The 20,744-nt window shown below is 37.5% G+C and overlaps 1 long non-coding RNA gene across 3 annotated transcripts in view; it reads left to right on the plus strand.

Moving 5' to 3' along the window:
• Positions 1 to 20,744, plus strand: part of LOC117655246 (uncharacterized) — a 67,689-nt gene that overhangs the window by 26,180 nt on the left and 20,765 nt on the right. For all 3 annotated transcript variants that reach the window (XR_009620861.1, XR_009620859.2, XR_004588605.3), the window contains exon 2: positions 2,900 to 3,362. This is a non-coding gene — a long non-coding RNA (uncharacterized LOC117655246). The remainder of the gene's footprint in view (positions 1 to 2,899; positions 3,363 to 20,744) is intronic.

Genomic DNA, 20,744 nt, shown 5'->3' on the forward strand with positions numbered 1-20,744 from the left:
TGTACCATGTGAGTTAAGAGACAGTCATTTAAATAAATAAATGCTGATGAGATCCTTTTAATTTAGGAATGTTATTTGTATTACTTACTAGAATTAAGAAACCAACGCCTTCCAATGGATTACAATCTCATTAGTTATTATAGTTTCATAAAATATAGTGCAGAGTGCCAGGACCGTCAACTTTGGGCAAAACCTCTGCCCTTTTCAATAAGATTTAAACTTGCCACCTTAAGTGAACATAATAAACTTGAAAAGATTGGCAGCATTCATATCATGTGCTAAGCACTGATCCTTTGTTTGATTTTGGCTCAGTGTGTTGCATGAATGCTATTGTTGCTTATTCACCAAATTATGTTTTAGCATGTGGTGTGAACTCAGCCACTGTGTTATTATTAATGATTACTTATGAATGGTCACTCTTCCTGTATTATGTGGTTCCTAACCAGTGCCATAGGCACTTCTTGTTTCTCATGGCCATTAAGCCCTGTTGTTTATATTTTCCTCTCTTTATTTCTCTGGGTACATATGCTGCTTTTGTAGATATGGCCCATACAACTGAAAAGCAACAAATAAAGCCCCGAAACCTACTGCTATACAATTGTTGTTAATGGAAATCATTGTATTTGAGTGACTCCAACTGAGTTTAATTCTACATAAGATGCTGAGCATGTATGAAGTACCAGGAATTTCTTTTCCATTCCACCCAATTTATTTCTATGAACAGTGGTGACTGCAAGAAGGTCAAAAAAGTCAAGGTGGCAACTGCAAGACTGAAGTATTATTTCTGTGCATGCAACATATGGAAAAAGAGTAGGATTTCAGTTGCATAGTGTGGCCACTATTTTTACCGACATGTATGTTTTGTGGACTCCAATTAAGAAAGTAGCCTTAAATTGTCCTTCAGTTTGAGAGTCAAAATGATAACCTACATGTGTATTCACATAATAGTCCTACCTGAATCAAGGGCAGGGCTACAGAAGAGGTTAGTGTACTTGTACCCTGGAAGTGACTGCTAGATCGATGGCAAAAGCCACCTGCTCCTTCCGCGCCCATCTCTGCTCTCTATTTATCCATCTTTTTGGTTATTTCATTGACACATTATTCTCATTATGGTCCTTTGTCATTGTTTATGTTATTGTTCTGTTATTTTACTTCTGTTTATACGCCTTTCCTTTTTCTTACTTTTTATTATTGTAAGCTTCCTGGAGTAGCCCCTGAGATAGGCAGCAAATAAATGTAACAAATAAATAATAATAAATATCAGAAATCAATCAGAAGTGGGAGTGGAAAAAGTTAATTTTGGCCCCAATAGTCCTAAACTTGTTTTGAGCTAAACTCATCTTCCTCAATCAACCACATTGATCAACCACAAAAGATAATTTAAAGGATTAGATGCTGGTAGAGAGGTGAGTTTCTAAAGAAGATCGAGATAAATAATATTTTTAGAGGAATTCTGCTCTTCTTCTCTATGTTACTTTCCAATTTCTTTAGCCACAATGGGGAGAGTCATAGTTGAACAAGGGAAGGAAGGAGAGGGTATTCCTCCTAGTTGAAGTCAGTGGAGTTTAAATCATGCTATGACATGTGCCTCTTCCCAGAAAGTTAGGCAAAGATCCCCTGTATAGCTGTTCTATCTTAATTATTTTTTTTATGTAAATAAAATGAGAGTTGAAGTGGTAGGAAAAGGTATGAAATCTATGTTCCTATGAAGCCCTCTTAAAATGTAGTAAAGAACAAAAGATAATTGTGCAATAAAGCTTTGTTCAGAGCCACTAGTTTGTAGTCATCACATCGATAGAGGATGTAAAGACTGCTGAATCTTCTAATCTTCTTCTAATTAACCAAGCACTATCACATGAACTTGTCAACAGCTTCCATTCAATCTATTTCTAGTGCAAAATACACGGGGATTAAGGAAAGCTGCTCTCCTCTATAAAATAGCTCAAATTACACAGATTTCAGTGCAATGATCACTTCAGTAAGCATAGTAGAAGAAAAAATGACAACACTCTTATGATACAATTACCTCTGGTTAATTTACTATTGTGTGTGTGTGGTTTTTTTTTTAATTTCAATTTTTTGGATTTCCACAACAGACTGATTTAACCCCCCATGCTAGATTTCGTCCAGCATACTAGATTGAAACTAGTTCACTCTTTTTCTATTATGTTTTACAGAAATGATTTATATATATATCATTTTACAGGGATCTGCAGCCATCAATGAGGGTGGGATTCACAGTTTGTTCTGGGCAGACAGCAGGCCCTAATTTGGATGGAATGAAATGACCATAAAAAGAAAATCACTTCCAGAATAAACATGCACAATATTTACCAGAAAGAAAGATGGCTCTGAATTTCAGAGTTTCTCTCTCCCAAAGAGAGATCAGAGAAAAGAAAAATCCCTCATCTGCTTCCATTATCAGGTCTTAGCAAGTCTAAGAGAAGCCTACCATTTTAAAGATGAGTGGGGTATCCCAGTGGTGAAATCCAAATTTTTTTACTACCAGTTCTGTGGGCGTGGCTTGGTGGGCATGATGTGGTGTGGTTTGGTAGGTGTGGCTTTGTGGGTATGGCAGGGGAAGGATGCTACAAAATCCCCATTCCCTCCCCACTCCAGGGGGAAGTATATTGCAAAATCTCCATTCCCATCTCACTCTGGGCCAGCCAGAGGTGGTATTTGCTGGTTCTCTGAACTGCTCAAAATTTCCGCTACCGGTTCTCCAGAACCTGTCAGTACCTGCTGGATTTCACCCCTGGGGTAACCACAGTGGCCCCTGCCTAGGTAGGGGTCCAAATCCAACAGTGAGCCGCAGCACCTTTAGCAGAGTTGCCTTGCCATGCTCCTTTCTTGGGGAGTAATACCCGGTTGGTGGTGTCTGTGTTTTTGTTTGCTGTAGGCCTTCCTCAGTCCTCCTGTTGTGCTCAACTCCAGCCCACCCTCTGCAGATGGAGCGCCTTTCCTCTCCGGATCAGGCATGATGGAAACCTTGATCCATCCTTGGATTGAAAGGAGCCAGATTGTGGAAAGCTGCATTTCAAGACCAGCACCTCCAGCCAGGCTACTTGCATGGAAGATTGGAAGGACCTGTTTCTTCCTCCAAGAGCCACACATGGGAGTTTTTCTAAGCCGCAGCTTGCTGACATCCTGCTTTGGGGGCATCGTCCCAGGCCATTTATTGACTTAATATTTAGTGATACCATTCTCTGGGATGTCCCCACATCATTTGGGAGATCTGGAAGCAGGAATGTTACTGATGCTGCCCTTGTTTTAAAGGACCTCCTTGCAACCTCAATTCTGGCAGTGGGGGAGGGGCACTTGTTTCCCTCACCCGCCATCCCCTTCCATGAATGACAGGAATGGTATATTTAAAACCGCCTTCTCCTCTTTATATTATTCTTCCCATCTTGCCTTCCAGGATCGATTTTTGTCACCTGCACAGTGAAGCCACGGCCCCTTCTTTGGATGGAGTGGCAAGAATAGGGAACATCTCCTGTTTATTTCATTTGCAAGCCAGCCAAACAAAGATACATCTTTGCAATTTGGGTCTTTTCCTTTTTGAAAGGAGGTGGATGAGATGAGGGGTGGGTGGGTGGGTGGGGAGGAGTCCTGTGTCATAAATGGGAACATTGTGCCTGGATGCTATGTCTCTCCTCCTCCTCCTCCTCCCCCCCTCCCCTTTCGCTTCTTTATTACAGAGACGTTATTAGCTCTGACAGCATGCAGCTCAGGTTTGGAAGAGAGGGTTTTGTAATGGGATGACAGACGGGAAGGGCGGCAATCATGATCTTCTCCAGCTAAAGCCCCCCCCCCTCCGCACCATCTCTCTCTCTCTCTCTCTCTCTCTCTCTTTCTCTCTCTCTCTCTCTCTCACACACACACACACTTTTTTTATCAGAATGTTCTGTTCGATGCCATTTATCCTTGATGATAGAAAATTGCTCTGTTGCCAGGACGCTGCTACTGCTGCTGCTGAAATAGAGGGCAGAAGCTACGTTTCCATTTTATGCCTTGAAAGCTATTCAAATGAATTTGTCAGGAATGGGATGTGTATGTGTGGGGAGAGGGGGTGTCTAGCTGGGCTGAAAATCTGGAGATAAACAAATGAGCGGGGGAGAAAAATCTTGTTCCCCTTGTCTTCTTTTCTGTTTTCCTACCTACCTCTTTTCTTTGCATACACAGGCACAAGCATTCACTGCAATTTTATTCACCCTTCCCCCTTTTACGCACCCCCGCAGTTGTGCGAGTGTGCATCAAGGAATGGAAGTTGCATTATTTTACATCTGTATGTTGGGTGGGTTGGGTTGAGAATGCAGGCAGCTATGGCTGTTAGGAGAGATGATGGAATTCTTTAACGGGATGAGAGTTACAAACTGTTGTGCTTTAAATACATCTGCACACATAACAGACACATGAACTCAATTAAAGTCTATTTGTCTAGGCACCCAATCAAATTCCCTTTCTTTCTTTCTTTCTCTATACTGTACAGTTATTTGCCATATTCAGGCTATGGTCTTCATATCGGAAAGAGGTTTTCATGTTAAATTTCCTTCCTAGACAAACCAGGAGGATGTTTTAAAAGAGAGAATTTTATTTTTTAGCTGATGCTCAAAATATCTTTATAGGGTGTTCTGGCTCTCACATGGTGTTAAACCATGATTTGCTTCACTGAATAACAACCATAGAGATTGACACATGTTACTCAAAACACATGTTACTCAAAAACAACCCAAATTACACAATAGTTCAAGCTCTTCCTGTCTAACTATCTGAACCCCCAGTCCAATTACATCTAATAATATGGCTTGAATTATTTAGCACCCTAATTCCATCAGGATCCTAAGAACCTGGTTGGGTTCAGATAACAATTCTAGGCACATTTACCAGCTAGTAAATCTTATGGAAATCTGAAGTGAGTTGTGGACCAAAGCAACAAATATTTAGAGCCTTGGGATATCAGGTTACTTGTGAGTGGGTTCACACAATATCTTAAACTATAATGTGGTTTTCTCATTTGTGGTCAGCATAGTGTAGGAATCCAGCCAGCTGTAGTTTGTTTGATAAATTATGGTTAAGTAAATTATGACTGAGCAGCCTACAATCCTGTACTTATTTATCTGGCATTATGCTGCACTGGAGTTACTCCTGTGGCTTAAACTCTGCATTTTTTAAAACATAAATCAAAATAGACAAATAGGCCCCTTCCTATAATTCCTAGCATCACATACATGACGAAATATCCACCACCTTTCTATAAAATTCCTCCATAAAATTGTTGTTATTTTTAAATAACAGTACCAATAGTAATAGGCGCTTTGGATGCAATCCCAAAACAACTGGAGCATCAATTGAAAGTCATTGGCATTAAATAAATTCATCAGCAGTGAATTTCAAAATGCGATTTTGCTTGGAACAGCTTACATTCTTGTGATCTATCTGCAACACCATCAAACATTCATAGCTGCCTGTTCCAGGTTCTTGGAAAGAACTCAATAGGAAGACAAAAATGCCAAATCCAGTCTGAACATCTGGCTGACTGTGCAATGAACCATAATAATAATAATGCCTAGAACGTGAAGGTTCCTGGATGATCATAGGAACTTGGTCAACTGTGTCCTGGAGAGACTAATATCACTTTACCTGAACTGAGGGCCAGTTCATAAATCTAAATGGCAGATGTCTTTGGTGTTTGGATATTTTATCATTAGAGCCTTATGATTAAGGTTTGATAGCAGCAAGCTACCATCCACATCAAGACTAGTATGGCTCTGTGTTTGAATATGCTCTCAGTGTAAGCAAACTGGGTTTGCTTTTGTTTAACATAAGGAATGGTTAAGGCCACATTTACAGCCTGATTCTGAGCATTGAGCCATGGTGGTACAGTGGTTAGAATGCAGTACTAGAGACTTACTTACTGCTCACCCCAATAGCTCAAGTTTTACCGAAGGTGATTCAGCCTTCCATCTTTCTGAGGTGGGTAAAATGAGGACCCAGATTGCTGGGGGCAATATGCTGACTCTGTAAACTGCTTACAGAGGACTATAAAGCACTGTGAAGCAATATATAAATCTAAGTGGAATTGCTATTGCGATTTGAAGGTAATTTAATTTGTCCCATAATCAGGATGATCTGGATGCAAAAATCTGGATGAGTATTACAGTTAGTCTCTGACTTATGACCATATTGGAGTTTGCCCACTACAGTTGTAAGCCTATGTTCATAAAGGGGTCACTGACATGACTGACCTGAATTTACAACCTCTTTTGTGGTGGTCATAATGCAAACTCATTGTTTCTATGGGGCATTTCCCCCCAAAATTGGAAATAAATCCAATTTTTTTTCTTTTTTTTGCAAACATGTAAAATATGATCTCATGACTGCAGGATGCAAAGGTCTGTGAAACCTGATTATCATGCAATTATGAGTGTGTGAGGGGGGGGCTTTTGGAAGTTCAAAACTAATTACCTTTTCGGGAGGATCTGTTGTTACTTCAAATGGTCACTAAGTGACTGATTGTAAGTTGAGGTATACCTCAGCAAATAGGTATGTTGTCATCTAATATTCATTGGGCTCCTGTAGCTCAGATATGGGGCCTTATCCTGAGTACCTTATCCCTTTGGCCCTTATTCCTTTTGGGAGAATCTCAAAGAATAGTCTTCCAGTAGTAAAAAAATTACAAACATTTTTAGAACTGGAGATTCTTCAACGTTTGAATTCTTTGTAACAAGAAAGGCTGCCTGAAGTTTAAAATGAGGCATCTTGATTGGATCACTCTCCCAGTAATGGGGTTAAATGATCTAGAAGGGTCCCAGTGCTTACTTGTGTACAGAGACCCTTTGAATTCAGTTGCAGGGCTGTTCTATTAGCTCCTGTGCTGAATAACGCCATTTATTCCTCCATTGAGGTAAAGAGGGAAAAATATTGGAGGAGAGGAGTAAGAAAGGGGTTTTTGTTTTACATGTTTGTAAAGCACATATTCTTAGCAACGCCAGTCCATGGAAGCTTGCAACAAAATGCAGTAAATAACAATACACCCGAATGAAATACATTGAATTTCATAAAATGTTATAACTTCTTAAAGGAATAAATTGTAATTGATGGGGAGATTAGAAGGAGCAGAACGATATGAAAAAAAAGTAATTTTAATTTTTTTCTTTAAAAAATCCTCACTATGCACCTAAGTTTTTGTAGCAGTAATAAAAGAAACAGAAATATAGTCAATGCAGTTCTTCACAGCATGGAAATGCAACTGGAAAAAGTCCATGTATAAGTAAAAAAAAAAAGTTGGTCTAGCAACCTAATGTTCAGGTGTTGTCATCTCCCCTCACTCCCACCCTGTTTGGATTGCAATGGTTTAGCAGTAGGAATTATATTCCAAGGACAAGTTGAATATTCTTTTTTCCTTTCATTTATTGTTTCAGTTTTATGATCAGTAGTCTTAATAGCCATTTCATATTCGTGGAGCTGTTGTTGGGATGGCTCAAACAACCATAAAAGTTTGAAAAGTATGATATGGTGGTCACAGCAGCCTTTGTCAATCTGGAGACCTCTAGTGTGGTAGAATTATATTCCCAGGATTTGTAGACTCACCAGATCTGAAAAGTTCTAAAGTTGCAAATGCTTACATACATTTTATGTAAGCCTTGCCAGACTCGGTGGGATTTGCTTTTGATGATCAGCAAGAACAAGAAAGGGAAATGGGTAAGAGCAGATTGCTATGAATATGTGATAGTTTTAAGACAGCAAAAATGAAGGGTTCTGCAGATTTGCTGCATGTTCCAGTATATATCTACTTGTAAATTAGTCTCTCTATATTTCATGGGGCTTGATTCTAGATGAATATGTAGGATTGAAAAATTTACTTGCTAAGTGTGTAATTGTAACCAAGCAGTGTAGCACAGAAGTGAGTTTCAGCAGGTTCTGACCAGTTCTGGAGAACCGGTAGCAGAAATTTTGAGTAGTTTGGAGAGCCGGTAGTAAAAATTCTGACTGGCCCCGCCCCCATCTATTCTCTGCCTCCCAAGTCCCAGCTGATCGGGAGGAAATGGAGATTTTACAGTATTCTTCCTCTGCCCCACCCACCAAGCCACACCCACAGAACCGGTAGTAAAAAATTTTGAAACCCACCACTGGTGTAGCAGTGTATTTATTCAGAAATGAATTCTACTGCACTCAGTGAAGCTTCTTCTTTGACAAATGTGTGTAGGATGTCTACCCATATGTCTATTGAGGCTGGATTTAACTGTGTTAAATATAACTTGCTCTCAGATACTATTGTAACCTTAATTAGGAGAGATAACAATAGTAACAATATCATATAATAATTTTAATATTCTTAAAAAAAGAAATTGCAGGCTTCACTTTAATTGTTCAAGAGCCACATATTCAAACTAATGCAATCAAGGCAAGTACTGAAAAAATAAATTCAAATGATTCAAAGTACAGATTGTACAAACAGGATAAACAATAGAACATATAGAAAATTGCACAAACAAACTATAAATAATGATGCCATATAGTAATCAACGTGATTCACTGAATCATTTGTAAAAAATATCATTGGCAATAATGAAAATTGGTGAGAACGTATAGCTGAACAAGTTGTAAAACCAACAGAACATTCCAGACCAAGTTCAGGTCTTCATTTGCTCACACCAAATAGAGAGAATCTTGTCAGACTAAGCCTATATTATTTTCACCCTAATGAAGATGCCCTGGGAGATGGCCCCTTTTCCTCTAACTCCAATCCAGCTCGGGGGTTTGTTTTCTCTTGTCTCTTCCCTCCTCCTTGGAATGTGTTCCCTCCTTCCTGACAAACTGCTTCTTCATCAGAGGTGGTATTCAGCCGGTTCAGACTGGTTCGCATGAACCGGTAGCAGAAATCGTGGGTGGGGGTGGCCCTGCCCCGCCCCGCTCTATGCCATCCTATTTAGACATGTTTTTGATGCATGTGCGGAAGGCAGGTATGCATGCGAACTGGGGCGCGCACACGCACAAAGTGAGCATGTGCATGGGGGGGGGGCAACCAGTAGTAACATAATGTGAAACCCTCCGCTGTTCTTCATGTAGTTGATCACATCACCTCCCCCTTTGTAAGCACCATCATATCAGGTAAAAATATTGTAGGATTTCTAAATACAGTCTGATGAAACCTTGGTATACTAGATTTAACTAGGTTTGGAAAGTGTGGATAATTCAGGGATGGGTTCTACTTGCCTTTACTACCGGTTCGCAATGGGCTGCGCGGAAGCACAGAAGCTTTTACGCATGCGCAGAAGCATTTTGATGACATTGGGGTTGGTGGGTGGAGCCTCCCACCGGTTTTACTACCAGTTCTATAGAACCAGTGTGAACCGGGAGCAACCCACCACTGGATAATTAATGTGGCAATATCAGGGGACAGTAGAATAGAAAACAAAGAATTGGAGAAGATCACAAAGTATCAAGGTCTGAAAATTGAAGCTGAAAGATCATGGCAATAATGGTCCCAGTGATTGTTGGCACACTATGTGACATATCAAAGAGCCTTGGATGGCATTTAGAAAATCTGTGCATTGACAAAATTTCCATCTGTCAGTTATAGAAGTCAATGCTTCTTGGATCTGCACATATATTATGCCAATACATTATGATATCCTAGATTCCTGAGTAGAATTCGATGCAAATGAAGGCCAACACCAAAACTGTGATTTCATATTGTGTATATCATCATCATCATCATCATCATCATCCTCATCATCATCATTATCATCATCCTCATCCTCATCCTCATCATCCTCATCACCATCATCCTCATCCTCATCCTCATCCTCATCCTCATCACCATCATCATCATCATCATCATCATCATCACCACATTGCTTTTATAATAGCATTGGTTTTTACTATAGCAATGCTAGCAATCTTGCTATTGTGGTTAATGGCACCATGGGTAATGGCTGGGATGCAAGGACATTGTAGATTAATAAAGCAAATACATTGACAGATATTTATTTACGCTGGTAGTAATTTGTCTCATCAGTTGCATAGAAACACATACATAACAATAAATATATGCAAATAAAATACAGGTGTTCTTTGATTTATGACCACAATTGAGCCCATTTCTGTTGCTATGTGAGACATTTGTTAAGTGAATTTTGTCCATCCTTGCCACAGTTGTTAAGTGAATCACTGCAGTTGAAAAGTTAGTAACCTAGTTGTTAGGTGAATGTGGCTTCCCCTTCGACTTTGCTTATGAGACGGTCACAAAAGATCACATGACCATGGGATACTGCAACCATCATATATATGAGTAAGTTGCCAAGCAGCTAAATTCTGATCATGTGACCATGGGAATGCTGCAATGGTCATAATTCACTTTTTTTCAGTGTTGTTGTAACTTCGAACGGTCCACTAAATGAACTGTTATAAGTCAAGGACTACCTGCATATGAAACATCAAAAAATACCTCACTGCAAGCATTCATCTATTTGCAGTCTTCAGATGGCTTTTTCTTTGTAGTACAAAAATGCTGATCATTTTCAATACATCCCTAGAGGCTAAAAATGCTTCAGGCAAACACTAAAAATAATAATGAAAAAAAAATATCTTAATCCTTTTATTTATAAAGGGTGATCAAAGCAGTAATCAGGTGATCACACAACAGGGAAAAAGCGGTCTGGCAAAATACCGCTATTCCATTTCATAGGACTTCCATTGGTTGTGCTAGAGAGTTATCAGTATCAGGAAATAATTGGACATTTAAGATGAGAGATTAAGGGGATTGCAAGTCAAAGCACTGAGAATTCAATTATAAGAGTAGAATGCTGTGACGGCACCCTGCACTCACCCAACATGAAACAGATGTTCTTGTTCATTCTTTTCCTCGTGCTGCATATGTGTTTATATAGCCAAGATAAGTTAACACACACGTTAAATGATATATTAACTTACCCTAAATATCTGTGTGTGTTTTTAAAGATAAGGTAACGATTCTCTCAAGTCAAGCTTGACTTTTGTTCTTAGCAACCCTACAGAAGTGGTTTGCCATTTCCTTTTTCTATGGATTTTTTAAAAAATTCCAGTTTAGCCTTTCAGCTGTAAGTTTTCCTGGTGGTTTCCCATCCAACCACTAATCAGGTCCACCCCACTTAGCTTTGTTTAGATCAGCCATGGCTGAGCTGCTACGTCTGCTGTTTAATCCCATTCCTCTATGCACATACATAGACCACATTATATAGATATAAATGTTTCAGTTCCATAAACTAACTGGATGTGTAGTATGTATTTATATGGGTATCCCCCCCCTCCATTCAATTGTGTTGATTCTCAGAAGAGAACAAATTTGGACAAATCTGGACAAATTTCTGCCATTTTTTGCAAGATTTTTCAGAACTGGTTTGCCATAGTCTCCTTGCTAGAATTGAGAGAATGTCATTGGCCCAAGATCACCCATCTGGCTTTGTTCTTAAAGCAGACCTAGAACCAGTCTCCTATTTTCTATCGTGATGCCTTAAGCACTCCACCACACTGGCTCTCTCTGGTACTTTCCATTATAGCATATGCTACTAATTGGGATATACATCAGCTATGTTCAGTTGTAATAATATCACAGATTCTGATTTTGGAGGAAAAAGTGTGAACCGATAGTCCTTGGCGTACAACCATAATTGAGCCCACAATTTTTGTCATAAGTCATGATGATTGTTAAGGGCCAAGCATCCAAAATGTGGTCATGTAACTGTATGCATGTGTGAAGGGGAATGTTGAATCTGAGTCTTTTTTGGAGTCTATTGTAACTTTGAACAGTTACTATGTTGCTGGGTCACAAGTACCTCTAGTCTTCTAGAACCAAATGTCATCAGTCCTTGAATTTTTTCCCAACCTGATGCTATCTCATTGCTCTTCAAGGGAGAAATAATAGTAAACCTCTCATAAACATCAGTCCATCTGTTTTTACTTCTTCCTGCAGGTTAGTCATGCTAGGTTATATGATGTATCTTTTTATTTTCCTGCATTAATCAGACCCCATCTTAGGCTCCCTGTCCAGTTCTGGGCAGCACACTTTAAGTAGGATACAGACAACTGGAAGAATTTCAGATAAGAACAGTGAGAATGGTCAGAGGTCCATGAAGTGAGATTGAAGAAAGTAAGCATGTTTAACCTGAAGGAAAGACAGTTGACTGCTAGTAAGGTAATACTCTTCATTTACCTGAAAATATGTCAAACAGAAAATAATCAAGATCTATGGTGTCCATTTATAGTAACGGATGTACCAGTAAATTATAGAAAGGCAGATTTCAGATCCTAACTCCCAAGAGCAGTTCAACCATAGTACCACCCAAAAAGATGGTGGATCTTTTGTCACAAATTGTCTTGAGTTGGAGGCTGGACAGTCAATTGCATAAAGACTTTGATTTCAATTCCTGAACTGAGACAGAGGATGACTTAAATGGACCTCAGTGACTTTAGGTTTCTTCTAAGTCTCCAGCTTCAGAGTGATTTAAAATCAAATGAATTCACTTGCCCATCATAATTTGGTATCATGAGCCTCATTTTGCCATTACACATTCCTGTCTTTTCCTTGATTTATCTGTCAGAAAGTGATTAGAATTGGAAACTAAATCACTTTGCTTCAGTTATAACTTTGTTGAAATTAATCCATACTACTAGGAGTGAAAACATGCCAGTTCCATAAAGTATAATTTGAAAATAACATCTTTCTTGTGATTGCACTGTGAATAGGTTGGGATAACATAGCAAGTTATTGGAATCTAAAATGGAAGTTGAAACTTCCAATTTATGTTCCTCTGAGAACATAAGAATTTTCAGCAAGGGCCTTGTCACCAAGTGTTTTTCAACCTTTAAGAGGTGTAGCCTTCAATTCTTGAATTCTTTGAGGTAAGTCCACATCTCTTCAATTCGTGAATTCTGGGAAGTAAGTCCACACCTCTTAGAAAGACCAAGGTTTATAAACAGTGGGCTGCATATAATTACAGACATTATAGTCAGCCTCTAGAATTTAAACTATAGAGGCCTTAAATGTAACAATGACTTAATCAGCCTTCATCAGCCTCTTGTTCTCAACAGATATGTTGAATTGCAACTCCCAGAATTCCAGACTGATTCATTTACAGAAACTATGGCCTTTTAGCTCTTTGGTCAAAGGTATAGCTTCTTGGAGTTCATTTTCTAAAGTTTTTGTTTATTTGAAGATTACAATAATCGCGTCTACAATGTATAGTTTTATTTTAGCCGAGATGCTTGAGGTAAGGGCAATTTGACAGATGTACCTTGCCATCAGAATGACAAAAATGCACATTGTGATATCACAATTAAGTTTCTCTCTTATATACTTGTGTTTAATGTTTTGATGCAGAAACAGAAGAGGTAGAGTTTGCATCACAATGCTGTTATGGCCATTTCATTACATACGTGTCATACCAGAAAACCTGAAGAAAGCTAGGGAAATTTTAAATTTTTCACTTACATTAAAGAGAGGAATAAATTTGCTTTAAGAAGGCTTTTAAACATTTGAATGTACTGTCAGAATATTCTGTTATCATGCTCTTTTAGCTAATTGTAAAATCAAATGTATAGACCTTCAGTGAAGTTTTTTTTTTAATTTACATTTTATGCACTTCACTCTTTATCTAAAGATAATTGAGAGAATGAATTAAAATGGTGCAAAAGTTTGATCTGGAGATTAGATTCAAAATGGTTTATTCTTTTTTTTTTTAATTGAAAAAGTTTTCAAATACAAATTTTTCCCCCTTTTTTCCTTCCCCCCTCCTCCCTAACCCCCCCTCGCCACCCATCCCCCCGTGACTTCTTCACACCAAAAACCTAATTCATAACAGATTACATAATATTTTAACATCGCCTTACTCCCTCCTCTATATACTGACCCTTACTTACTAAAAATATTATTAATATTGTTACTTTCCCCTTTTACCATACATTTCAAAAAAAAAGCAGTCTGCTATAACATTGTATGATAACTTCTAGTTTAGCATAATATTATTATAACTCCCAATTTAGCAATAATCTGCCCTTTTTGTCCTCCCCAAAACTTATATCTATATATTATTACAACATTTCAAAGCAACCTTCCACTTTAAGACTGTATAATAGATCCTACTTTAACATTTATTCTTTGTGTATATTAATATAACATTTCAAAGCAGCCTTCCCCATAAATCCTAATTTAACATTTATTCAACTCTATCCATTTCCTCCACTGCCCTAAATATATCACTTAAACATCCCTTTTCTTAAGCTAATCCATCAGTAGACTAACATATTTCCACCCACTTTCCTACAAAATTACCATACACAACAATTCTTAATATCTTTAATCCACTGCCCACTCTGCTAAAATATATATATATATGTATATATTCCGTTATTTAAAAAAAGAAAAGACAATAACTTTAAATTTATAATCCATATAATATCTTCTTTGATGTCTTTCCACTGGATTGTTGAGTCCCTCATCCATAATTGGGTAACGTAGCATCCTGGTGCAACAGTTTGTTCAAAGTCTTCAGTCATCATCTGCCCCCATCAGTAATGAATATCCTCATATATATATAAAAGTAAAAACAACCACCCGAGTGACATTATGATTATATTCCATATAGTTGTAATTGTGGCTTTCATCAGGATTATTAATTCCCATCATCCTAATGGGTAACAACCAGATCTTCTGCATGCCCCAACGTAGCTCTCTTGCCTTGTAGCTCAGAATAGTTATAATATATTTATCAATACAAGAAAGAATTCCAAAATAGATAATTCAAATCCAACAGTTTAAGGCTCTTTTCACATCCCAAAATTACGGCATTGCAGAGGTCTGTCACTGTCCTCAGGATGATATTAACCAATACTTCGCCTCCACTATCTTTTCACATATTCATTCATTTTTTTAAAATCACTGGCTTCACCGTTGCTTAATTTAGAAATTTCTGTTTTTATGAGACCTATTTCTTTTTTTCTTTTCTTTTTGTGGGTTTAATTTCCATCCTGTTTTCCTTTCTACAAGTTGTATATCAACTGATCGGTTTTCATTCTGCTTTATAAGTTGATCTTGTTGGTTTTGTTTTTGTATCTCATATTTCTTTTTTGCCAATTGTATATCAGCTAATTGATTTCCATACTTGTCTTTAACTTGGTGAATCATCACGTTGAAATCAGATGCCGCTTCTCTCATATTTGTAGATAATCCAGCTGGGGTATCGAGAGAATCCAAAGGCAATTTGTCTACCGCAACCTCTGTAATTCGATGTTTTCCCTTTATTTCCAACTCCTTCTGCTTATCCTGTATTGTGCCTATAGATGTTAAGTTCATTTTCAAAATTTTTTGATAAAATTCTTCCGCTTTTTCAACAGTATCTAATTGGTATCTTTCTCCTTGATATCTCAATATTATGCCAACTGGGGCATCCCACCTAAATGGAATATTTCTGTATTTTAACTCAGTCACCAGAAAACCAAATTTCTTCCTTTCCGTTAACATCTTGGGGGGGAGCTCTTTGTAGATCCATATCTTTCTTCCATACAATTGCAAAGTAGAATTGAAGGAATTTTGCACAACATTATTCCTAATTTCTTTATCTGTAAAATAAATCACCACATCTCTAGGCAATTGCCTTTGCTTTGCAATCCAGGAGTTTATTCTGAACACTCTGTCAATCCTACAAAACACTTCCTCAGGTTGAACCTTTAAAATCCCAGCCAGAATTTCAGAAGATATTTTCCTTAAATCATCTCTGTTATTTTCCTGCAAACCTCTGAGTCTGATCGCATATTCTGTAAAATTGTAATGCACCATTAGGACCTCTCTTTCAATCCGTTGTTGTAAATTTTCTGCATTACAAGACTTTTGTTCAACCTCCATTTTAGGTTTTTCTTCTGAGCTATTGTCTTGAATGTTTGTCAAATCATTTTCAATTTTTTGTATTTTATTATCCAAATTGTCCTCAATTTCTTCCACTTTAGACTCTAATAAGTTAGTATTTTCATCCAACTTAATCATAAAATTCTACAAAGCCATTAGCCATTTTTATAATCTTTCGATCCAGAATATCAAACTTTAATTGCACTAATTCTTTAATTTCCTGCTTAAATTTTTCAAAGTTCTGATTCACAATCTCATCCCTTCTTACAATCTCCTCCAAAAGAAATTCAATTATATTAAAATCAGTTTTCTGAGACTGGAGCTTTAAAACTTGGTCACGTAATTTGTTAATGGGGGAATCCCCCCCCCATTGCTTGTTTGTCCGGCTTTAATGCCATATTTCAACACAGACAAACTATTTTTTTTTTAAAAAAAGAAAAGAGAGGCAGCAGAGAAAAAAAAACTTCTTTCCAACCAAGATCAATATCTAATCTCCAGGAAGAGAAAAAACACAAAAGTAGAGCTTTATTTTCAAGTGTAGCCAAAAATATTTATTCAGCTACTTTGTATCTCAATAGGAAACGGAAGGACTCTCCCTTTCAGCCCCTTCTCAAGTCTCGGCAATCGCCCTTTTTAAAGATTCTTTTTTCCTTTTCCTTTTCCTTCTTCAATAATTGTTATAAAATAAATGAGATACTTGCAATTCAGGGTCACAAGTCCAGCTCATATCCCTTCAAATGTAGCCAGGAGCATTTATTCTGCTACTTTGTAACTTAATAAGAAACGGAAGGACTTTCTCTTTTCAGCTTCCCTGCTCCAGTTTCGGCAATCGCCATTTTAAAAGGTCTTTTTTACTTTGTTGAATATCCTTTGCGAAATAAGTATTAATACTTGCAATTTAGGGTCACAGGTCCAGATCCAAATCTCATCATCTTTAGTTAATCTGTTAAATATCTTAAAAAGCTTGTCTTTGTAGCCTTGTTCTGCAAAAAGGCAGAAGTCTCCCAACGCCCGGAGCGGGCGGCGAGTGCTATAGGGAGCTTCCTCCGCCCGCCCCCAAGAGTAAAAAAAAACAAACCCTGGGGGCTACGGAGAGCTCTACCTACACTCACCTGCTCTATCCCACATTTCCTCCTGGAAATGGGGTTTTTCGAGCCGCCTTTGCGCTGTACAGGCGGCTCTTTACAGGCGAAGGGGCTGGCGGTCCCGAGAGACCGTCTGGTGGCTACGAAGAGCAAACTGGAAGCCCCAAAATGGTTTATTCTTAATTAGGGTTAAAAAAAATAAATCATTTCAGATCAATGGCCCAATTTATTAATTCAAATTGGACTAGAGACTGTTATCACACTCATACCAAATCTATGATGCAAGGTTCATCCTCCCTGAAACGATCAGATTTGCCCAGTCTTTCCTTCTGCTGAGTCAAGTGTAATTCTTTGTTTTAGATTTCTCTGTTTGGATTATATAAACCTAAAATGTGCATTTTCAGCCTTGTGTTTCAGTCCCACCCTAGTCATGAAAGCCAGCTGGGTGACTTTGGACCAATCATTCTCTCTCAGCCCAACCCGTGTTGTTGTTGTGGGGAAAATAGGAGGAGGAAGGTGTGCTGGATATATTCGCCACATTGAATTATTTATAAAAATAATAGAGGCAGGATATAAATAAAATGAAAATAATAAATTCTGTAGCCCGAACAGTAAGATTTCTTCTTGTATTCTGAATATTAATTTACATCTTCTTCCCTCTCATAATAATATCATTTTCATTTATAAAAGAAATTTTGCTGTGTGCATGTAATATTTCTCTTACATTTTCTTTTGCAATTTTAGTTGTTTAGCTGCTGATTGTGATCACTCATTTATCACAATGTTGAATATATCTAAGGATTAAAATTACAAGGGGACACATATTTCATTTGCTCCTTTTTAGATAAAAATTTGTTTTCTTTTTTTTAATGAGATTGTGTTTCTTACTTTCAAGTTAAGCTTGAAACCTGTAAAATACACCTCCAAACTTCATGACCAGTAAGTGCATTATAGAAACTATTATTTTTTTCTCCCATTGTTACCATTTCATTGCCAGAAAAGCAGCACAGGGCATGAAAGTCCTATGTTTCTCAAATACAGATGCCAGGTGGAATTTCTACTGGAAGATCTGGTGGAAAAGAAGGAGACAGAGCCAGGGTAAAGAATGAATAAAACAATTTGATTGCTTGTAGTGAAATATTAAGAGTAAAAATAGCAAGATTTATAAGAGACTAGCCATCACTTTTTTAAGTTCAATCATGGATTTTGGAGAAAATAGACATAGAAGAAAAGGAGACAGAAAGAAATTATATTGAAAGTATAATGATTGTAGGAAGAAAGAACTAAATACTAAAAGTCATGCTTTAAGATAGTTTAATTTCTCACTGGAGTGAACAGGTGTAGGACAAAAGGAAAGTTAAGGTGGAAGCTGCATGGAAGCAAATAAAAAGAATTGTGTCAGAATAATACAGATACAAATAAGAGAATGATGTCTGCATGAACTAATGGGAATAATGGATTCCATCAAAATAATTGATGGAAGAATGAAGTGAAAGAGACTGAGAAAAATGCATATTACTGTGAAAATGATAAAGTAACATACTGAGGAACTGAATTGAAATAAATGCTATAAATGCTAAGATCCAAGAAAAATGGTGGAAGGAAAGTCTAGAAAATATCATAAGAATATTGAAAAGGGGTAAGGCTGCAGGTGTAGATGGGGTAACTGGAGAAATGTAAAGACATAAGTATGATTTGCTTGTGGAATGTCTGAATGGCTTAATATTTGTGTGAAGACTCCTTCTGTGTCTGATAATCGGAAGAACCTGTTGTTGTTCCTCTATGCAAAGGATTAGATGAAAAAACTAATCCCAGGTGGATTAGTTTATTAAGTGTGGCTAGAAAAGTACTTGGCAAAAACTCTAATCCAAAAGAGAAGAAAGGGAAAAAGTAACAATATTTGCAAAGTGCAGTGTAGTTTTATACTAGGCCAGTCTATCCAGGGTGTTAGCTTTTTATATAATCCCCTAAAGCATATGCATATTTTCTATAGATGCTTTCTAGATCAGGGGTCACCAACCTTTTGGACCTCAGGGACCACTAAATTCATAATTCTAAATTCCAAGGACTAGTAACATGAATTTTTTAAAAAAGATAAATAGTATTTAGTGCAATATAAAAAATGCAAATATTTTTTCTTTGGACCACCAAAATTTTCTCACAGACCACCAGTGGTCCACGGACCACCAGTTGGTGACCACTGTTTTAGATGACACACCATTTTATTTTCAATAAGTTATAACAATAGCTCTATTAATAATTTTATTGGGCATGGGAGTATATTTTAGGTATGTTTAGCCAGAATTAAAAATGATATTTTTTTGATGGGGTACATTAATTTAATATTAATAAATCTAATAATAGATTTGAAGCAAGGCTGAATAATTATATTTTATCTGGAATGATCCAAAGACATTTCAGTTATGGATTATATTTTTCAAGATAATGTTGTAATTTAAGGCAACTTTTCTCAACTATGCCCTACTGAGATTGATGGACTGCAACTCTTGTCATCCTGAACTGGAATAGGTAAAGGTAACAGTTTCCCTCGCACATATGTGCTAGTTGTTCCTGACTCTAGGGGGCGGTGCTCATCTCTGTTTCAAAGCTGAAGAGCCAGTGTTGTCCCAAAACATCTCCGTGGTCATGTGACTGGCATGACTAAATGCCAAGGGCGCATGGAGCACTGTTATTCCCTGTTTTTCTCTATTTTTCTACTTGCATTTTTTATGTCCTTTCAAACTGCTAGGTTGGTAGAAGCTGGGACAAGTAACGGGAGCTTACCCTGTTACACAGCACTAGAGATTCGAACCACTGAACTGTCAACCTTTTGATTGATAAGCTCAGCATCTTAGCCACTGAGCCACTATGTCCCTAAATGAACTGGAATAGCAACATTCATTTAGAATGGCGGGACTTGTAATCCGACATATCTGGAGGTTGCCAGGATGAGGAAGGCTGTCCTTAAGATTATAGGCAGTCCTCTATTTATGATCACAGTTGAGCCCAAAATTTCTGTTGTTAAGTGAGACATTTGTTAAGTGAGTTTTGACCTATTTTTAGGACCTTTCTTGCCATAGTTGTTAAGTAAATCACTGCAGTTGATAAATTAGTAACCCAGCTGTTAAGTGAATCTGACTTCCCCATTGATTTTGCTTGTCAGAAGATTGCAAAAGGCGATCACATGACTATAGGACAAAGCAACAGTCATAGATATGAATCAGCTTCCAAGCATCTGAATTTTGATCACATGATCATGGGGATGCTGCAAAGGTTGTTACTGTGAAAAATGGTCATGTCCCATTTTTCAGTGCTGTTGTAAATTTGAACGGTCACTAAATAAACTGTTGTAAGTAGAGGACTACTTGTACTTTGATTTATCATGCTTTCTCATAGTGTTATGTATTTGGCTGTTGGAAGTTCTCTGGAATTCATCAGTTGTCTTTCACTCAAACTAATTCTCCTTAGAGACTTTCTGTGAAATATAAATCAAAGCTTTGAATCTGGTTTGGACAGGATAGATATTCCCCGTCCATCCATTTTTTTTGTATTTTGATGAAAAGAAGATTCTCCCTTCAAGCTTACCTTGCACCTAAATGAAAAAGAGAAAGCAGAAAGTTATATGTGTAAATATTGAGAAAAGATTCAAGAAGACTCAGAATAGGACCATCCCTAAATTGGCACATTAGTAAAGCAACTATTTGTACATCTAGTTTAGGAGATATACTACTTATAATTTCTGCCATTTCAACCAGTATTTGGATTCTTTAATTAAAAAT

Source organism: Pantherophis guttatus, chromosome 4 (genome assembly GCF_059756535.1).
Source record: "Pantherophis guttatus breed Tessera chromosome 4, ASM5975653v1, whole genome shotgun sequence".
Classification (NCBI taxonomy): Eukaryota; Metazoa; Chordata; class Lepidosauria; order Squamata; family Colubridae; genus Pantherophis; species Pantherophis guttatus.